Source organism: Ovis aries, chromosome 1 (genome assembly GCF_016772045.2).
Source record: "Ovis aries strain OAR_USU_Benz2616 breed Rambouillet chromosome 1, ARS-UI_Ramb_v3.0, whole genome shotgun sequence".
Lineage (NCBI taxonomy): Eukaryota > Metazoa > Chordata > Mammalia > Artiodactyla > Bovidae > Ovis > Ovis aries.
Genome location: NC_056054.1, coordinates 127,258,924 through 127,278,031, shown reverse-complemented (window position 1 = coordinate 127,278,031; position 19,108 = coordinate 127,258,924). Strand labels below are relative to the sequence as shown.

At 40.1% G+C, this 19,108-nt stretch overlaps 1 long non-coding RNA gene across 1 annotated transcript in view; it reads right to left on the bottom strand.

The window, feature by feature from the left end:
• Positions 1-2,673: 2,673 nt before the first annotated feature.
• LOC132658333 (uncharacterized) overlaps positions 2,674-19,108 on the bottom strand; it is a 55,408-nt gene continuing 38,973 nt past the window's right edge. Inside the window, exon 3 of the long non-coding RNA XR_009597795.1 lies at positions 2,674-4,244. This is a non-coding gene — a long non-coding RNA (uncharacterized LOC132658333). The remainder of the gene's footprint in view (positions 4,245-19,108) is intronic.

Sequence of the window (19,108 nt, the reverse complement as noted above, 5' to 3'; positions counted from 1 at the left end):
AAATTGTATAAACTTAAGCTTTACAACTTGGTTTTTAAAAAATTAATTAATTAATTTTAATTGGAGGCTAATTACTTTATAATATTGTGGTGGTTTTTGCCATATATTGACATGAATCAGCCATGGGAGTACATGTGTCCCCATATCCTGAACCACTGGACACATTTTTTGTTGCAAAATGATTGTCATGGTGAATTAGCTACAATCTCCATCACATCACATAGTTAGCATTTTTTTAATTTGATGCGAATACTTAGCAGCATCCACCCATCTGATGCAGTGTTACCTATAAACATCATGCTGTAACTTAATTTCTCTAGAACATCCTAATTTTGTGGCTGAATGTTTGTACCTGTTTTCAAAGGAAGATAGTCCATCACCCAGTTTTTTAGAAACACCACTTTAGATCACTTGAGTTAAAATTTGGTTAACCAAGGAACTCTTTTCTCACTCTGGTTATCAGAAAAGTAACTGTTCTTCATGTTTTGCAATTCCCCTAATGAATAGAAACCTGATACAAAATGGGGATGTAAGTTATATAAAAGGAGAATGTGGGATTTAAAATAGGAATATTAGAGACAGACATTTGAATGAAAACTTTGATCTAATAATTTGATCTTAATTTCACTAACTTGATCTGGAAAATGTACAAAAGAAGTTATAAGAATATTATTGACATGTATACACATAGCTTATAGAAGGAAATGGCAACCCACTCCAGTATCTTGCCTGGGAGATTCCCATGGACAGAGGAGCCTGGTGAGCTGCAGTCCATGGAGTTACAAGAGCTGGACACAACAACTAAACCACCACCACACATATTCACTTTGTTGTACAGTAGAAAATAGCACATTGTAAAGCAATTATGCAAAGAGTTGATTCATTGGAAAAGACTCTGATGCTGGGAGGGATTGGGGGCAGGAGGAGAAGGGGATGACGGAGGATGAGATGGCTGGATGGCATCACCGACTCAATGGACGTGAGTTTGAGTGAACTCCAGGAGTTGGTGATGGACAGGGAGGCCTACCATGCTGCAGTTCATGGGGTCACAAAGAGTTGAACACGACTGAGTGACTGAACTGAACTGAACTGAAAGCAATTATACTCCAACAACAACAAAATAATATTATTGATAACAAAAATTTTGACTTACTTTTATATGTCACACTTGGCTAGGTTGTGGTACCTGTTTGTTTGGCCAAACACTAGTTCTGATGTTGTGAAGATGTCTTTTTTGTAATTAACACTTATAATCAGCTGACGTTAAATAAAGCAGATTACTCTCCAAATATGGCAGAAAGTTAAGAAGAACTAAAGAGACTCTTGATGAAAGTGAAAGAGAAGAGTGAAAAAGTTGGCTTAAAGCTCAACATTCAGAAAACAAAGATCATGGCATCCAGTCTCATCACTTCATGGCAAATAGATGGGGAAACAGTGGAAACAGTGGTAGACTTTATTTTCAGTTCAGTCGCTCAGTTGTGTCTGACTCTTTGTGACCCCATGAATTGCAGCACACCAGGACTCCCTGTCCATCACCAACTCCCGGAGTTCACTCAGATTCACAACCATCGAGCTGGTGAAGCCATCCAGCCATCTCATCCCTGGTTGTCCCCTTCTCCTCCTGCCCTCAATCCCTCCCAGCCTCAGAGTCTTTTCCAGTGAGTCAGCTCTTCGTATGATGTGGCCAAAGTACTGGAGTTTCAGCTTTAGCATCATTCCTTCCAAAGACTTTATTTCGGGGGGCTCCAAAATCACTGCAGATGGTGATTGCAGCTATGAAATTAAAAGATGCTTACTCCTTGGAAAGAAAGTTATGACCAACCTAGACAGCATATTAAAAGAGACATTACTTTGCCAACTAAGGTCCATTTAGTCAAGGCTATGGTTTTTCCAGTGGTCATGTATGGATGTGAGAGTTGGACTGTGAAGAAAGCTGAGCACCAAAGAATTGATGCTTTTGAACTGTGGTGTTGGAGAAGACTCTTGAGAGTCCCTTGGACTGCAAGGAGATCCAACCAGTCCCTCCTAAAGGAAACCAGTCCTGAATATTCATTGGAAAGACTGATCCTGAAAGTGAAACTCCAATACTTTGGCCGCCTGATGCAAAGGGCTGACTCATTAGAAAAGACCCTGATGCTGGGTAAGATTGAGGGCAGGAGGAGAAGGGGATGACGGAGGATGAGATGGTAGTTGGCATCACCAACTCAACGGACATGAGTTTGGGTGAACTCCAGGAGTTGGTGATGGACAGGGAGGCCTGCATGAGGCAGCTCATGGGGTCGCAAAGGGTCAGACACGACTGAGCGACTGAACTGAACTGAACTGAATGTGGTTGGGCCTCATCCAATCAGTTAAAGACCTTAGGAGCAAAGACAGGTTTCTTGAAGAAGTTCTGTCTTGATGCTGCAACATGGAAATCCTGCTTGAGTTTCCAGCCTACTGAACTGCCTTGCAGATTTCACACTTGTTGGTTCCCACAATTGTGTGAGTCAGTTTCTTAAAATTTCTCTCTCTCTCTCCATGTATACACACACACACACATATTTCCTGTCGTTTTTGTTTCTCTGGAGAATACTGACTAACACGAACGGTAGCAACTTCTGTTGTTGTTATATAAAAGCTTCTTTTTGACGTGCAAAGAAATGCCCTGGGTTTGGAAGTAGAAGATATAGATTCAAACTCATTTCTGCCCTTTAATTGTTGTGTGATCTTGGACTAGTTACATGCTTCTTCTTGAAGGCACCCTTATCTGTAAAGAGGGTATTATAACACCTTTCCAAGTCCCTCAAGTTTTTATTGTGAGGCTCAGTTAGGATAATTTATGAGCAAGCTTTCCAAAAAACAAATTATGATACCTTAGAAGAGTTCACCCACCACAGATGTTCTCTGCTATGAATGCAAGAGAATGGGACAGTTTTGCACACAGAACCATTTCAGTTCAGTGGTTACTTGAAATCTTTAATCTTTGTAGATGCATCTTGTTCCACCACCCCCATTCTTTTATTACATATCCTGCCTTATCTATTGGCAATCCCTGCAAAGAATGACTCATAGCTCTGTTTTCTTTAGGGGAAAATTATTAGCCATTATTTTCTGGAGTCCAAGCTTGTTTATTATTTTCCTTTGTGAACCTTACAGAATGGGAGCCAGGTCTCTTTTCTGTGCTTTCAGCTAAAGGTAGTTTGACAATTTTCTAGAGAAATTAATCATTAAATTTTTTTTTTTCTGGAGGGAGCTCAGTTTTTATTTAGTCTGCTGGTTGCTTTGACCTCAATTTTTATTTCCAAAGCTCAACTTATTAATACCATCTAGAAGCACTAGGAAGCATTCATTCTGTATGTTTGTCAGACTGTTCACACATTCCCACAATTCATTGTATAGAGTTTCCCTCTTTTGGACTCAACCTGAGTGATATGAAGTTAATGACGGGTCACATTGGCCTGACTTCTGATTTATAGATGAATCATTAAATCAGCACTGCAGAGGGTTGGCCATCTTCTAATGTCTATGTTCCTTAAGATTTGGAAACAAACATTAAAGTGATCCTAAGAAGGATAGAAACTGTTCCAGCACTTTTTTTTCCCCTAAGTCTGTCACTAAGACCCTTTTGAACTGGGGGTAGATTGTCAAGGCATTTGAATTACCTGCATTTATGAATCTCTGGAGTTAAGTGGGATACTAGGAAGAGACAAATGTACAGTCAACATAAGCCAAGTTTAAGGTGAAGGTGAGGTGAAGTCACTCAGTCGTGCCCAACTCTTTGCGACCCCGTGGACTGTAGCCTACAAGGCTCCTCCATCCAAGGGATTCTCCAGGCAAGAATACTGGAGTGGGTTGCCATTTCCTTCTCCAGAGGATCTTCCTGACCCAGAGATCAAACCCAGGTCTCCCGCATTGGAGGCAGATGCTTTAACCTCTGAGCCACCAGGGAAGCCCATAAGGCAAGTTTAGGGCTTAACAAAGTGGATGGAATGATATTTATCAGGAGAGTACTGTTTTTCAGTTCACAGGCACAGACATCACATTCATCTGTGACACTGAATTGACACTGAATCTATTTTCCAATGAGAGTTGTCTTCTCTGAGGTTTCTTCCTCTTCCTCTGTGCTCCTTGCTCAAACTTCAGAGTCTTCTTCTTTAATTCTGGGAAAGATGATGTATCACTTGCTTTCATTCAGAAAGGAGGGGGTATAACTTTTGATTCCAAATGTCTGATGCTGGTATTATATCCTTTATCAAGTATTCCTGGAAGAAAGTATAGTGGTTTTACTTTACTTCACAGTCATCAGATACATTAAATCCCCTGAATCTTGGTAAATTATTAGCAACTATTGATTTTGTTGCAGTGAACATCAAGATGTATTGACGTTTACCCAAGTCAATATTTCCCAAAGGCATAATAAATCTTGGTGTTTATTGAAACATGCATGTTGATTTCAGTGAATATGTAGGTGCATACACACACACACATATACATACATGCACATATCTCAACATTCAGATATTTATATTGTCCTTCTGGACATATTTATAAAAAACTATTTCACCCCAAAGATCCTATTATTTTTGGTCTATTTGTACATTAATGCTTCCTTTATTCTTAAAAATTTTAACCTCATTTATCCTTCTCTTGGTTGACAATAGTAAGGGAAACTAAGGTTTATGAAGAAATCTATTGGCCTTTCACAAACTAGTTTGGGTTAATCTGGTGAGCTTATCATTAATTGCAAAGTGGGTCTTGCTTTCTGTCTCTACCCAGTTCAAGGATCAATGAAACAATAAAAAATTATTGTTGTTAAAATTGAGAAAGTTAAAAAATTTCACTCCCCACATCCAACCAAGGATGGTTTTTATTTCAGCATTGATCAGATCAACCCTAAATCAGGGACCACATTCGAGTATCTACTTCATTTCATATCAATATTTTTTTAAAATTATATGGTACGAAAAGACCAATAGAAGGTCAAATCTGCACTTAGATAAAATTAAGTGATCAACTACATGAAGCAATTTAATAGATACAAAACTAAATCAAAATCTTTATTGTCTTCCACATGATCTTAAATTCTACCACTAAGAATTTATGATAAGTTCTCTTAGGAAATTAAAGTTGCTTCTGGGTAAAGAACAAAGTCAATTAGGTGCCCATTTATTGATGATCTGCTGTATGTCTAGTCATTTGCTATCCTTTTGAGCTGTGGTTTACTCTGTGGTCCTTACCTATGTTTCATGTTTCTTTAACCTCGATGTTGTTTCTTGTGTATTAATTGGCTAGTCTGTGAGCAAATGAGATAGTGTTATTTGATCACTGGGGTTTTTCCTTCCAGCTAGAAAAGTGCATATAATCCAAGAAGTGGGTGCTTTGATGGCCTGTGAGGAAGGCAAGAAGGGAGGAATACATTTAAAATAGTGCAAATTGTGGGCTTCCCTGGTGGCTCAGACAGTTAAGAATCTGCCTGCAATGTGGGAGAGACAGGTTTGATCCCTGCGTTGGGGAGCTTCCCTGGAGAATATATTCATTCACCTTGCTATGGTCTGAATGTTTGTGTTCCCCTTAGGTTCGTATGTTGAAATCCTGATCCCCACAGGTGATGGTATTAGCAGGTAGAACCTTTGGCAGGTGGTTTAAGTCAGGAGGGTGGAGCCTTATAAAAGTGCCTTTGAAAGAGGCTTCAGAGAGATCCCTTCCTTTTTCTGCCATATCAGAATACAACAAAAAGTCTACAATCTGAAACAGGGCTCTCATACAATGCTGCCAGCACCCTGATCTCAGACTTCCAGGCTTTAGACTGTGAGAAATAAGTTTCTATTGTTTATATAAACCCAGGGCTGCTCTGGTGGCTCAGACAATAAAAAATCTGCCTGCAATGTGGGAGATCAGGTTCAATTCCTGGGTCAGGATGATTCCCTGGAGAAAAGAAAGACTACGCACTCCGGTATTCTTGCCTGGAAAAATCTGAGGACAGAGGAGCCCGGTGGGCTACAGTCCATGGAGTCATAAAGAGAAAGACATGACTAAGCTACTAACATAAACTTCCTACCCATAGTGTGGTATTTTGTTATAGTAGCCCAGATGGACCAAGACACTCCCTTACGGATGTGTATATATTTATACATACATACGGTAAAGCGGATAACAATATTTTTCCATGAGGCAGGTTGGTAAACTGACATTCCCAGAGGAGTTTCAAGCAAGCTGTAGAGACTTTGAATAATAACTGATGTCCCAGGGGAGAATGAGGTCAAGAAAAGAAAAGATATTGCAAACGTGACAAAATCAATCTTCCTCATTAAAACAAGTGCCCTAATTGATCAGTGATTTGAAATGTTCCATTTAGCGCCAGGGGGAAGAAGTGCTAGACAATAATTTCTTTTTTTTTTTTTTCTTTTTTACAAAAGAGAAAGCTTTGGTGACAGAGACAGCGTGACAAAGGCCAAGTCCACTTTTCAGGAAGAGTAATCCTCAAATGCTCTGCACAGTGATTAAGGCCAATGTGGAGAAAATAACAGCTTCCATCCTGCTGATGCATATTTAAAGCTAAGAACTTAACAAATAAGATTTTATGTTCATATGGTTTTTATCACTCTACTTTGAGCCAGTGTGACTCTTGATAAAACGCATCAATGTGGTTTGCAGACACCATATGGGAATGAAAGAAAAGTCATTCTGAACTTAAATATATGGATTTTTATGAAGCTTTTATAGTCAAGATGGCCTTTACACTTTAAGCTTTCAATACAAAGAGGAATTATATTTAAAGCACTTTGGGCAGTAGCGTTATTCCTGTGGAATGCAGGGAAAGATGGCAAATTTGCCGATGGCTTCTTTTTCCTTTCTTTTTCATGCTATGTAAAAATTTGGATTAGAATACATGTCTATACAAGAGCCTGTTTCTTTTTTTTTTTTTTTTTCTCTAAATGTCCACAGGAATCAGGAAATGTGACATCAAATGTGTTGTTGGCTCTCCTTCAGGGTCCCCTGGATAGTCATTTTTTTTTTCACAGTAATAGACCTGCCTTGACTTGGATCTTCAGTGGCATTGGTATTTCATGGAAGGAGCAAATAAGTTCATGCCTTTCATGTGTCTTTGTTCATTGTTTATGAAATGGCGCATGATGGAGCTGTGCTCCACTCCTAGCTCTTGGCAAATGGTGAGGACAGGGAAGTTTGATTTCAGTACCCAGAGCATTCAGTTTGTTCCAGTTCATCCCACACCTCAATATTCCCTGCTCCCTAGTCAACGCTCTTATGTTATTTATTAGGTTAATATTGTTATTATATATTTGTGTATTTTATCTTATAAATATTAAAAATATTGTTCCTCTGTGATGACCTAGAAAGGTGGGTTAGGGGTGTGAAAGGGAGGCCCAAGAGGGAGGGGATATATGCATACATATAGCTGAGTCACCTTATTGTACAGAAGCAAAATGAAGCTAACACAATATTGTAAAGCAATTATACTCAAATAAAAAAAAAGAATAAGTAAGTTTTTGAAAGTTATTAAAAGTAGCATTTAACATGAATAATGTAAATGTAAGCCAATGCGTGTTTTTTATAATCAAGTGTGCCTATGTGCTTAGTCACTCTTTGCAACGCCATGGACTGTAGCCTACCAGGCTCCTCTGACCATGGAATTTCTGGAGTGGGTTGCCATTTCCAACTCCAAGGAATCTTTGCAATGCAGAGATTGAACCCATGTTTCTTGTGTCTCTTGCATTGTTGGCAGGAGGATTCTTTACCACAGCATCACAAAACAATGCTATTTATGATATATTTGAATTATGCAATGAAAAGTTGTTCATCATAAAAAAAATTTTTTTTGAATAGCACCAGCTGGAGAGAAGCTTGGGTATAGGGACCTTAGCATTGAGACTGAGCTGACTGGTTTCAGCAGCTAGTTAGATCTATATGGTTTTGCCTTGAGAGCTCTAGTACCAGCACCTTTAGGCTCCTCCTTTCTGGCTTCTTTTCTCTGTGTTACGTTCCTGATAAGGACTTCACACAGAAGAAAGTGGAGCATAGAATAATGTAGCACAAAACAGCACAGGAAGCATGGCAGGGTTGAAGAGACAGAGGCTACTTGCCAAGAGACTCTGGCTCTTCTGTGTGTTTACTATTAGTTGTATGACTTGGACACATCACTTTCCCTACCTGGACATTGCTGTTTTCCATCTATAAAATGATTATATGAAGATGATAAGAACTAACATTTACCACTTACCAGGTGCCAGGGAGTATCCTGTGTGCTTAACAATAATGAGCTCATTTAACTTTTACAACATCCTAATGAAGTGGGTACTGTGTTTAATTATTTTATAGATCCCCTTCTTCAGGGGATCTTCCCAACCCAGGAATCGAAGCTGTGACTCTTGTGTTTTCCTGCATTGCAAGTGGTTTCTTTACCACTTAAACCATTGGGGAAGCCCTACAAAAAGGATACATATGTTTCTTAATGTCCCACAACCAAGAAAATGTTTGAACCATGTAGACTGACCTGGAGCTCTTGCTTTTGTCAGTGGCTAAAGTCCATGACAGAATGTGGTCCATGGGAGAAGGGAATGGCAAACCACTTCAGTATTCTTGCCTTGAGAACCCCATGAACAGTATGAAAAGGCAAAATGATAGGACACTGAAAGAGGAACTCCCCAGGTCAATAGGTGCCCAATATGCTACTGGAGATCAGTGGAGAAATAACTCCAGAAAGAATAAAGGGATGAAGCCAAAACAAAAACAATACCCAGCTGTGGATGTGACTGGTGATAGAAGCAATGTCTGATACCATAAAGAGCAATATTGCATAGGAACCTGGAATGTCAGGTCCATGAATCAAGGCAAACTGGAAGTGGTCAAACAGGAGATGGCAAGAGTAAACGTCGACATTCTAGGAATCAGCGAACTAAAAAGGATTGGAATGGGTGAATTTAACTCAGATGACCATTATATCTACTACTGTGGGTAAGAATCCCTCAGAAGAAATGGAGTAGCCATCATGGTCAAAAAAAAAAAAAAAAAAAAAAGACTCCGAAATGCAGTACTTGGATGTAATCTCAAAAACGACAAAATGATCTCTGTTCATCTCCAAGGCAAACCATTCAATATCACAGTTATCCAAGTCTATGCCCCAACCAGTAATGCTGAAGAAGCTGAAGTTGAACAGTTTTATGAAGACCTACAAAACCTTTTAGAACTAACACCCAAAAAAGATGTCGTTTTCATTATAGGGGACTGGAATGCAAAGGTAGGAAGTCAAGAAACACCTGGAGTAACAGGCAAATTTGGCCTTGGAATGTGGAATGAAGCAGGGCAAAGACTAATAGAGTTTTGCCAAGGAAATGCACTGGTCATAGCAAACACCCTCTTCCAACAACACAAGAGAAGACTCTACACATGGACATCACCAGATGGTCAACACCGAAATCAGATTGATTATATTCTTTGCAGCCAAAGATGGAGAAGCTCTATATAGTCAGCAAAAACAAGACCAGGAGCTGACTGTGGCTCAGATCATGAACTCCTTATTACCAAATTCAGACTTAAATTGAAGAAAGTAGGGAAAACCGCTAGACCATTCAGGTATGACCTAAATCAAATCCCTTATGATTATACAGTGGAAGTGAGAATTAGATTTAAGGGCCTAGATCTGATAGATAGAGTGCGTGATGAACTATGGATGGAGGTTCATGACATTGCACAGGAGACAAGGATCAAGACCATCCCCATGGAAAAGAAATGCAAAAAAGCAAAATGGCTGTCTGGGGAGGCCTTACAAATAGCTGTGAAAAGAAAAGAGGTGAAAAACAAAGGAGAAAAGGAAAGATGTAAGTATCTGAATGTAGAGTTCCAGAGAACAGCAAGAAGAGATAGGAAAGCCTTCTTCAGTGATCAATGCAAAGAAATAGAGGAAAAGAACAGAATGGGAGAAACTAGAGATCTCTTCAAGAAAATTAGAGATACCAAGGGAACATTTCATGCTAAGATGGGCTCGATAAAGGACAGAAATGGTCTGGACCTAACAGAAGCAGAAGATATTAAGAAGAAGTGGCAAGAATACACAGAAGAACTGTACAAAAAAGATCTTCACGACGCAGATAATCATGATGGTGTGATCACTAATCTAGAGCCAGACATCCTGGAATGTGAAGTCAGGTGGGCCTTGGAAAGCATCGCTGCAAACAAAGCTAGTGGAGGTGATGGAATTCCAGTTGAGCTGTTTCAAATCCTGAAAGATGATGCTGTGAAAGTGCTGCTCATAATATGCCAGCAATTTGGAAAACTCAGCCGTGGCCACAGGACTGGAAAAGGTCACTTTTCATTCCAATTCCAAAGAAAGGCAATGCAAAAGAATGCTCAAACTACTGCACAATTGCACTCATCTCACATGCTAGTAAAGTAATGCTCAAAAGTCTCCAAGCCAGGCTTCAGCATTATGTGAATTGTGAAATTCCTGATGTTCAAGCTGGTTTTAGAAAAGGCAGAGGAACCAGAGATCAAATTGCCAAAATCCCCTGGATCATGGAAAGAGCAAGAGAGTTCCAGAAAAACATCTATTTCTGCTTTATTGACTATGCCAAAGCCTTTGACTGTGTGGATCACAAGAAACTGTGGAACATTCTGAAAGAGATGGGAATACCAGACCACCTGACCTGCCTCTTGAGAAATGTGTATGCAGGTCAAGAAGCAACAGTTAGAACTGAACATGGAACAACAGACTGGGTCCAAATAGGAAAAGGAGTATGTCAAGGCTGTATATTGTCACCCTGCTTATTTAACTTCTATGCAGAGTACATCATGAGAAACACTGGACTGGAAGAAACACAAGCTGGAATCAAGATTGCTGGGAGAAATATCAATACCCTCAGATATGCAGATGACACCACCCTTATGGCAGAAAGTGAAGAGGAACTAAAAAGCCTCTTGATGAAAGTGAAAGAGGAGAGTGAAAAAGTTGGCTTAAAGCTCAACATTCAGAAAATGAAGATCATGGCATTTGGTCCCATCACTTCATGGGAAATAGATGGGGAAACAGGGGAAACAGTGTCAGACTTTATTTGGGGGGGGCTCCAAAATCACTACAGATGGTGACTGCAGCTATGAAATTAAAAGACGCTTACTCCTTGGAAGAAAAGTTATGACCAACCTAGATAGTATATTCGAAAGCAGAGACATTACTTTGCCGACTAAGGTCCGTCTAGTCAAGGCTATGGTTTTTCCAGTGGTCACGTATGGATGTGAGAGTTGGACTGTGAAGAAAGCTGAGCACCGAAGAATTGATGCTTTGCACTGTGGTGTTGGAGAAGACTCTTGAGAGTCCCTTCGACTGCAAGGACATCCAACCAGTCCATTCTAAAGGAGATCAGCCCTGGGATTTCTTTGGAAGGAATGATGCTAAAGCTGAAACTGCAGTACTTTGGCCACCTCATGCGAAGTGTTGACCCATTGGAAAAGACTCTGAGGCTGGGAGGGATTGAGGGCAGGAGGAGAAGGGGACGACCAGGGATGAGATGGCTGGATGGCTTCACCAACTCAATGGACGTGAGTCTGAGTGAACTCCGGGAGTTGGTGATGGACAGGGAGGCCTGGCGTGCTGCGATTCATGAGGTCACAAAGAGTCAGACACGACTGAGTGACTGAACTGAACTGAACTTTACTGAAAGTCCATTTTAAATCTAAAGTTCTATTTTATAGAAATCTCACAATGTGAAAAAATAGGTTAACTGATGTATTCCAGTGGGCTTGAAGGCTATTTAATTACCACAGCCATAAATAGTTTGTGTTTCAAAAATACATATCTATATCATCTATCTGTCTATTGTCTACCTAACATCTACTTTAAGAGTTAACTAGGGAAACTTCCCTGGTGGTCCAGTGGCTAAGAATCAGCACTCCCAATACAGGAGGCCCTGGTTTGATTCCTGGTCAGGGAACTGGATCCCACAGGCCACAACTGAGAATTCGCATGCAGTACTTCAGGATCCCACGTGCTGCAAAGAAGATTCAGGATCCCACGTGCCACAACTAAGACCTGGTGTAGCCAAATAAATAAACATTTTTAGACAAAAGTTAACTTGGAATCAATTTGCTTAAGCTGCTCTCAAAATTCTATTCCCTGAAGGAAGGCTCTCAATAGAAATGAATAATTACGCCCTGTTGCTAACCACCACTGTGTAGGATCATTTCTCCTCTAATGACCTCTAATAACCTCCTCTGTGACCTCTCGGTGTCACAAAAATAACTTTTATTTAAGAAGAGAAAACAACAAGACAAAGAATGGCAGGGCAGTCAGCTCCATTAAAGCACTAATGATGGGTAATGATATCATATAGTTTTGAAACTGTTTTTCTCTGAGAGACTGAGTGCTGTATAAATTTGACCTCATTCATTCTTAGGTTATCTTTATTATTTATAGATTATATATTGATTTGGCCTTGTTCTTTCTTCTTTTCTCTCAGTTGTAGGTTTACCATCATGTTTTATTTTCTTGGGCTCCTAACTCACTGTGAACGGTGACTGCAACCATGAAATTAAAAGATGCTTGCTCCTTGGAAGAAAAGCTATGACAAACCTAGACAGTGTATTAAACAGCAGAGACATTACTTTGCCAACAATGATCCAGATAGTCAAACTATGGTTTTTCCAGCAGTCATGTATGGATGTGAGAGCTTGACCATAAAGAAGGCTGAGCCCCAAAGAATTGATGCTTTTGAACTGTGGTGCTGGAGAAGACTTGAGAGTCCCTTAGACTGCAAGGAGATCAAACCAGTCAATCTTAAAGGAAATCAACTTTGAATATTCATTTGAAGGACTGATGCTGAAGCTGAAGCTCTAATACTTTGGCCACCTGATACGAAGAACTGACTCTTTGGAAAAGACCTTAATGCTAGGAAAGATTGAGGGCAGGAAGAGAAGGGGGGAGTTGTTGAAATGTTCCCCCTTCTTTGGGAATAAAGAATCCAGGTTCACGCAGCCTAGTTGACTTATTAAAAGCTTCAGCAATATTTTAATGCTTTAGAGTACAGATGTGGCAAAATCATCCACTGAAACAATGGTTTCCTGTTCATTTTCTTGGAGGCATCTGTAGGATTTCCTTGAAAGAGAATGAGTCTGGACCTAAATGCCTTATAAACATTCTTTTGATGGGTTGCCAATTTCACTTCATATAAAAGTTGGTAGCTTGGAACATGAAAACAACATAAGGCATGTTTGCAACCTCATACTTACAATGATAGCGTATGTAACTGTGCACATGTCAATCACAGAATAGAAATGAAATCCAAGAGCTAAAGAGTCTTTGTTAATTTGTGTGGAGAGAGAGGCTAGAATGAAAGGGTGATTTTATCACACACACACAACCACAATGTGAGACTGTGGCTCTTAGGGGGCCCCACAGTTATGACCATAACTGTGAAAATATCTAGTCAGCATCTTAGGTCTTTTCCTGTAAGATTTTGAACCAATACAAGAGAGAAGAAAACAACCTTCTAATTTGTATCATTGAAATATAATTGTTGGCCATGAGCTCCAATAGGTCTGATAGGTGGTTTTCTAGGAGCAGTAATAACTATAAAAATGGGGTAAGACTTACGTTGTTACTGAGATAGAACTTGATCTTGTTCAAAAAGGAAGATGGGTCAGGTCCTGCATCCAGCAGTGTTACAAATGTGCTGTCCAGTATGGTAGTCAACAGACACATGGATATTTCAATGTAAAGAAATCAAAATGCAGGATAATTGAAAATTAGCTCCCTCTCATATCATCCACAGTTCAAGTGATCAATACCCAACTATGGCTGGTGGATATATTAGATGAGGCAGATACAGACAATTCTATCTTTACAGAAAGCTCTTTTGGACAGTAGCAGTTTAGAATCAGAGACTTGAGTGTTGGAAAGTGAGTAATTTCTGATTAGAAAGTAAGGGATTCTCTGGAGCATTGGTTAGATAGAGGGTCAGTAGCTAAAATTTGGCTTCAGGCACCACAAGGGGGAGACCAGATCACGTTCTGGAGGATCGCTCCTTTCTGCTTAACTGTTGACCTAAAGCTGGCAGAAAGTGTCTTTTTTTGGAGGAGGAGAAGTTGGGAGCTTTGACTTGTTTTTCTCCTTCATTTAGAAACCCCTCTCTTGACACTGATGTCAAGTTTAAAGATCTGCTTCTTCTTCTGCATTCTTTTTAATATGCTACCTCCTACTCTTGAAATTCTCATATCTAGTTTTTATGAATATTGGTGTGCTTCCACATAGACCTTATAGAAACTTTAATGCCACATGCCTCAGGCTTTCTTGTCTGGAAATATTCATTGTAGAGCCTTCTGTCTGCCTCTAGCTAGCTGTCTTTTTAAAGGAAGTTATCTCCCTGAGACCTGCCACTCCACAAAACCCAGAAGCATCCCTACAGTAGAAAATGCCACACAGTGGTTATGGTATAATGGAAGACTTAGAAGAGATGGGGGGGTTGCTGCAAATATGCCTTCAATTACTTGAATAAAAATCAAGGCAAGAGGGGTGAGCTTAGAAAGAAATGCGTGGAGTGGATTTCTGGAAAATTAAAATGACTTGTAGGTTTTTTGCCCTCAGAACATTTTAATCAGAAAAGTTGAATTTTGTTGCACATCTCTTAAACGCTGTCAATTACAATCACCTCTAAATAGTGGTCTCCTGTCCTTAGCATTGACCATAGTCGCCATCCCCCAAATTCCATGTTCTAATTCCTGGGATCTGTGAATGTGAATTTATTCGGACAAAAGCTCTTTGCCAACGTAATTAAGTTAAGATCTTGATATGGCATCATTTTGGATTACCCAAGTCTCCCCCAAATCCAGTGGCAAACGTCTTTAGAAGCGACAGAAGGGAGGACTCAGACAGACAGGGGAAAAGTCCACGTGAAGATGAAGGCACAGCCAAGAACCGGGAAGAAGCAAAGAATGGATTTTCCCCTAGAGCTTCCACGGGCACGGGGCCCTGTCACAGGACTGCGATTTCAGACTTCTGGCTCAGAGTCCTGGCTTCCAGAACTGGGGGGAATACATTTCTGTTTTTGTAAGCCACTAATTACATGTTAATTGTTTATGACAGCCACAGGAAACAAATTCAGATCCCCTCTGATACATCCTCCAAGCCATCATTAGAATGATCTTAAGACATCAACCTTATGTTCAAGTTCCTCAGAAGCGCTTCCACGGAGCCTTGATTTATTCTCTGTTGTCCTTCTCCCTATGTAGCTCTCGGTTATATCCGTTACATTTAATGAGACCAGACTTCTTTGTTCCCTAGATGTACTGCCAGTTTCATCCGATTGTGTGTTTGAACAGGGTCCTTGTTGTCCTTCTGAGGCTTGGCTATCTGTTGTAACTCTTGAATACCTTTCAGAATCTTATGCAGACTTCCTGTCCACATGACAATAGAAGACTGATGCTATTCCATCCCTCACTGCTTATCCATTATCACCTCTGTACCTTATATGCCTGTATAACACAGTGCTTTTTGACATCCATCCATTCAGTAATTTTTAAAAATTACATTAATTTTAATAGGTAATACATGTATATGTTGCAAAAAGAAAAAATGATTAATAAGTATTCTTGGAGAAGACTTACTCCTATTCTTATCCCCATCCATCTTGTTTCTCCTTATTCCCTACAGGTAATTGCTTTAAAATAATGTGTTTCCTTAAGCATAAGTGTTCATTATCAAAAGGAAGTACACTATACATATTGTTCTGAATTTTACCTTTTTTTACTTCATAATGTATCCCAGAGATTTTTTTCCATATCATTATACAGAGATCTTCATCATTTTTCTTCTTTGGGGATACACAATGCTCTGTTAAGTAGATGACCTTGGGTAACTTGACCAGCCCTCGTTTGTCAGACCCTTGGTTTGCTTCCGTTATTTATTATTGTACATAATGCTCTAATGGAAACTTTTGCACATATATCATTTCAAACTTATGCAAATGTCTGATAGATTTCCAGAAGTGAGAAGTTTGCTAGGCCAAATGGCATGTATAAATGTAACTGTGCTAGACATTGCCAGATTTTCCTCCACAGGCATTGAACCATTTTGTGTCCCGCTGGCAATGTAGAAGTTGGCTGGTGGACATAGCTCAGCAACACAGTGCTGTACTCTTGTATTTTTGCCAACATGATTGGTGAATGTAATAGTTTCCTATCGCTGTATAACAAATTGCCACAAACTTAGTGGCTTAATACAAAACACATTGTTATCTCACTATTTCTGTGGACCAACAGCCCCACAGTCCTTAGTTAGGACCACAGCCTAACTAAGAATCCTCTCTTCAGGGACTAAGGCTGCAATTAAAGTGTTGTCTGGGACTGCAATCTCATCTGAGGCTTGAACTCTTCTTTCAAGTTCGGGTGGTTGTTGGAAGATGTTAGTATTTATATTTGTAGAACTGATGCTCTTAGTATCTTGATGTCCATATAGTTCTCATGCAATGTGACCCTCTTTATAAGCAGTTCACATCACGTCAGCTTGCTCCTTCATGGCCAGCAGGAGATTTTCTTACTGTAGTCTCTTAAGATGCAGTCTTATAGATGACCAGTCCAAGTTTGATGCATGAAACAGGACACTCAAAGCCGGTGCACTGGGACAACCCAGAGGGATGGGGTGGGGAGGAAGGTGAGAGAGGGGTTCTGGATGGGGGACACACGTACACCCGTGGCTGATTCATGTCAATGTATGGCAAAACCCACCACAATATTGTAAAGTGATTAGCCTTCAATTAAGATAAATTAATTTTTCAAAAAGATAGAATCTTCTTTTATGTGACATAATCATGGAATGCCATATCATCCTGTCAGTCATATAACAGTGTACTCAGGGCAGTTAGCTGTCTGGGCTCAGACTGCTTTGATTAGAAGCTATTGGTGCTATACTAATAGAAGCTATTGTTTAGAACTGCTATTAGTTAGAAGCAGTTTTCTGTTACAAAACAGAAACAGACTCACAGCCTTAGAGAATGAGGGGAAATGGACAGTTAGGGAGTTTGGGATGGACATGTACACACTGTTGTATTTAAAATGGATAACAAACTATTATATAACACTGGGAGCTTTGCTCAATGCCATGGGGCAGCCTGGATGGGACGCGAGCTTGGGGGAGTATGGATACATGTGCATGTATGGCTGAGTCCTTTTGGTGTTTCTCTGAAATGATCACAACATTGTTAATTGGCTATACTTCAATATAAAATAAAACATTAAAAAGGAAAAAAAGGAAGCAAGTCGTGGCACCAGTCACACTCAAGAAAAGGGGATTATGTAGCCCTAACCTAACAGAAGCAGAAGATATTAAGAAGAGGTGGCAAGAATACATGGAAGAACTGTACAAAAAAGATCTTCATGACCCAGATAATCATGATGATGTGATCACTCATCTAGAGCCAGACATCCTGGAATCTAAGGTCAAGTGGGCCTTAGAAAGCATCACTACAAACAAAGCTAGTGGAGGTGATGGAATTTCAGTTGAGCTATTTCAAATCCTGAAGGATGATGCTGTGAAAGTGCTGCACTCAATATGCCAGCAAATTTGGAAAACTCAGCCATGGCCACAGGACTGGAAAAGGTCACTTTTCATTCCAATCCCAAAGAAAGGCAATGCCAAAGAATGCTCACACTACCGCACAATTGCACTCATCTCACATGCTACTAAAGTAATGCTCAAAATTCTCAAAGCCAGGCTTCAGCAATACGTGAACTGTGAACTCCCTGATGTTCAAGCTGGTTTTAGAAAAGGCAGAGGAACCAGAGATCAACTTGCCAACATCCGCTGGATCATGGTAAAAGCAAGAGAGTTCCAGAAAAACATCTATTTCTGCTTTATTGACTATGCCAAAGCTTTTGACTGTGTGGATCACAATAAACTGTGGAAAATTCTGAAAGAGATGGGAATACCAGACCACCTGACCTGCCTCTTGAGAAACCTATATGCAGGTCAGGAAGCAACAGTTAGAACTGGACATGGAACAACAGACTGGTTCCAAATAGGAAAAGGAGTACGTCAAGGCTGTATATTGTCACCCTGCTTATTTAACTTCTATGCAGAGTACATCATGAGAAACGCTGGACTGGAAGAAACACAAGCTGGAATCAAGATTGCTGGGAGAAATATCAATAACCTCAGATATGCAGATGACACCACCCTTATGGCAGAGAGTGAAGAGGAGCTAAAAAGCCTCTTGATGAAAGTGAAAGAGGAGAGTGAAAAAGTTGGCTTAAAGCTCAACATTCAGAAAACAAAGATCATGGCTTCTGGTCCCATCACTTCACGGGAAATAGATGGGGAAACAGTGGAAACAGTGTCAGACTTTATTTTTGGGGGCTCCAAAATCACCACAGATGGTGACTGCAGCCATGAAATTAAAAGACGCTTACTCCTTGGAAGAAAAGTGATGACCAACCTAGATAGCATATTCAAAGGCAGAGACATTACTTTGCCAACTAAGGTCCGTCTAGTCAAGGCTATGGTTTTTCCTGAGGTCATGTATGGATGTGAGAGTTGGACTGTGAAGAAGGCTGAGAGCTGAAGAATTGATGCTTTTGAACTGTGGTGTTGGAGAAGACTCTTGAGAGTTCCTTGGACTGCAAGGAGATCCAACCAGTCCATTCTGAAGGAGATCAACCCTGGGATTTCTTTGGAGGGAATGATGCTGAAGCTGAAACTCCAGTACTTTGGCCACCTCATGCGAAGGGTTGACTCATTGGAAAAGACTCTGATGCTGGGAGGGATTGGGGGCAGTAGGAGAAGGGGACGACCGAGGATGAGATGGCTGGATGGCATCATGGACTCGATGGACGTGAGTCTAAGTGAACTCCGGGAGATGATGATGAACAGGGAGGCCTGGCGTGCTGTAATTCATGGGGTCGCAAAGAGTCGGACACAACTGAGAGACTGAACTGAACTGAACATTAGAGAATGGAGATTAGGAGACTTCTGTAGAATTATACGCATTACAGTGAGAAATGTAATTTTAATTTGCATTTTAAAGATTATGAGTATTTTATATGTTTAATGGTCATTTTTTCTTTTTTTGTGCACTGCCTGTTTATGTTCTCTGTCCATATTTCTCTTAGTTTTTTATTATTTTTCTTC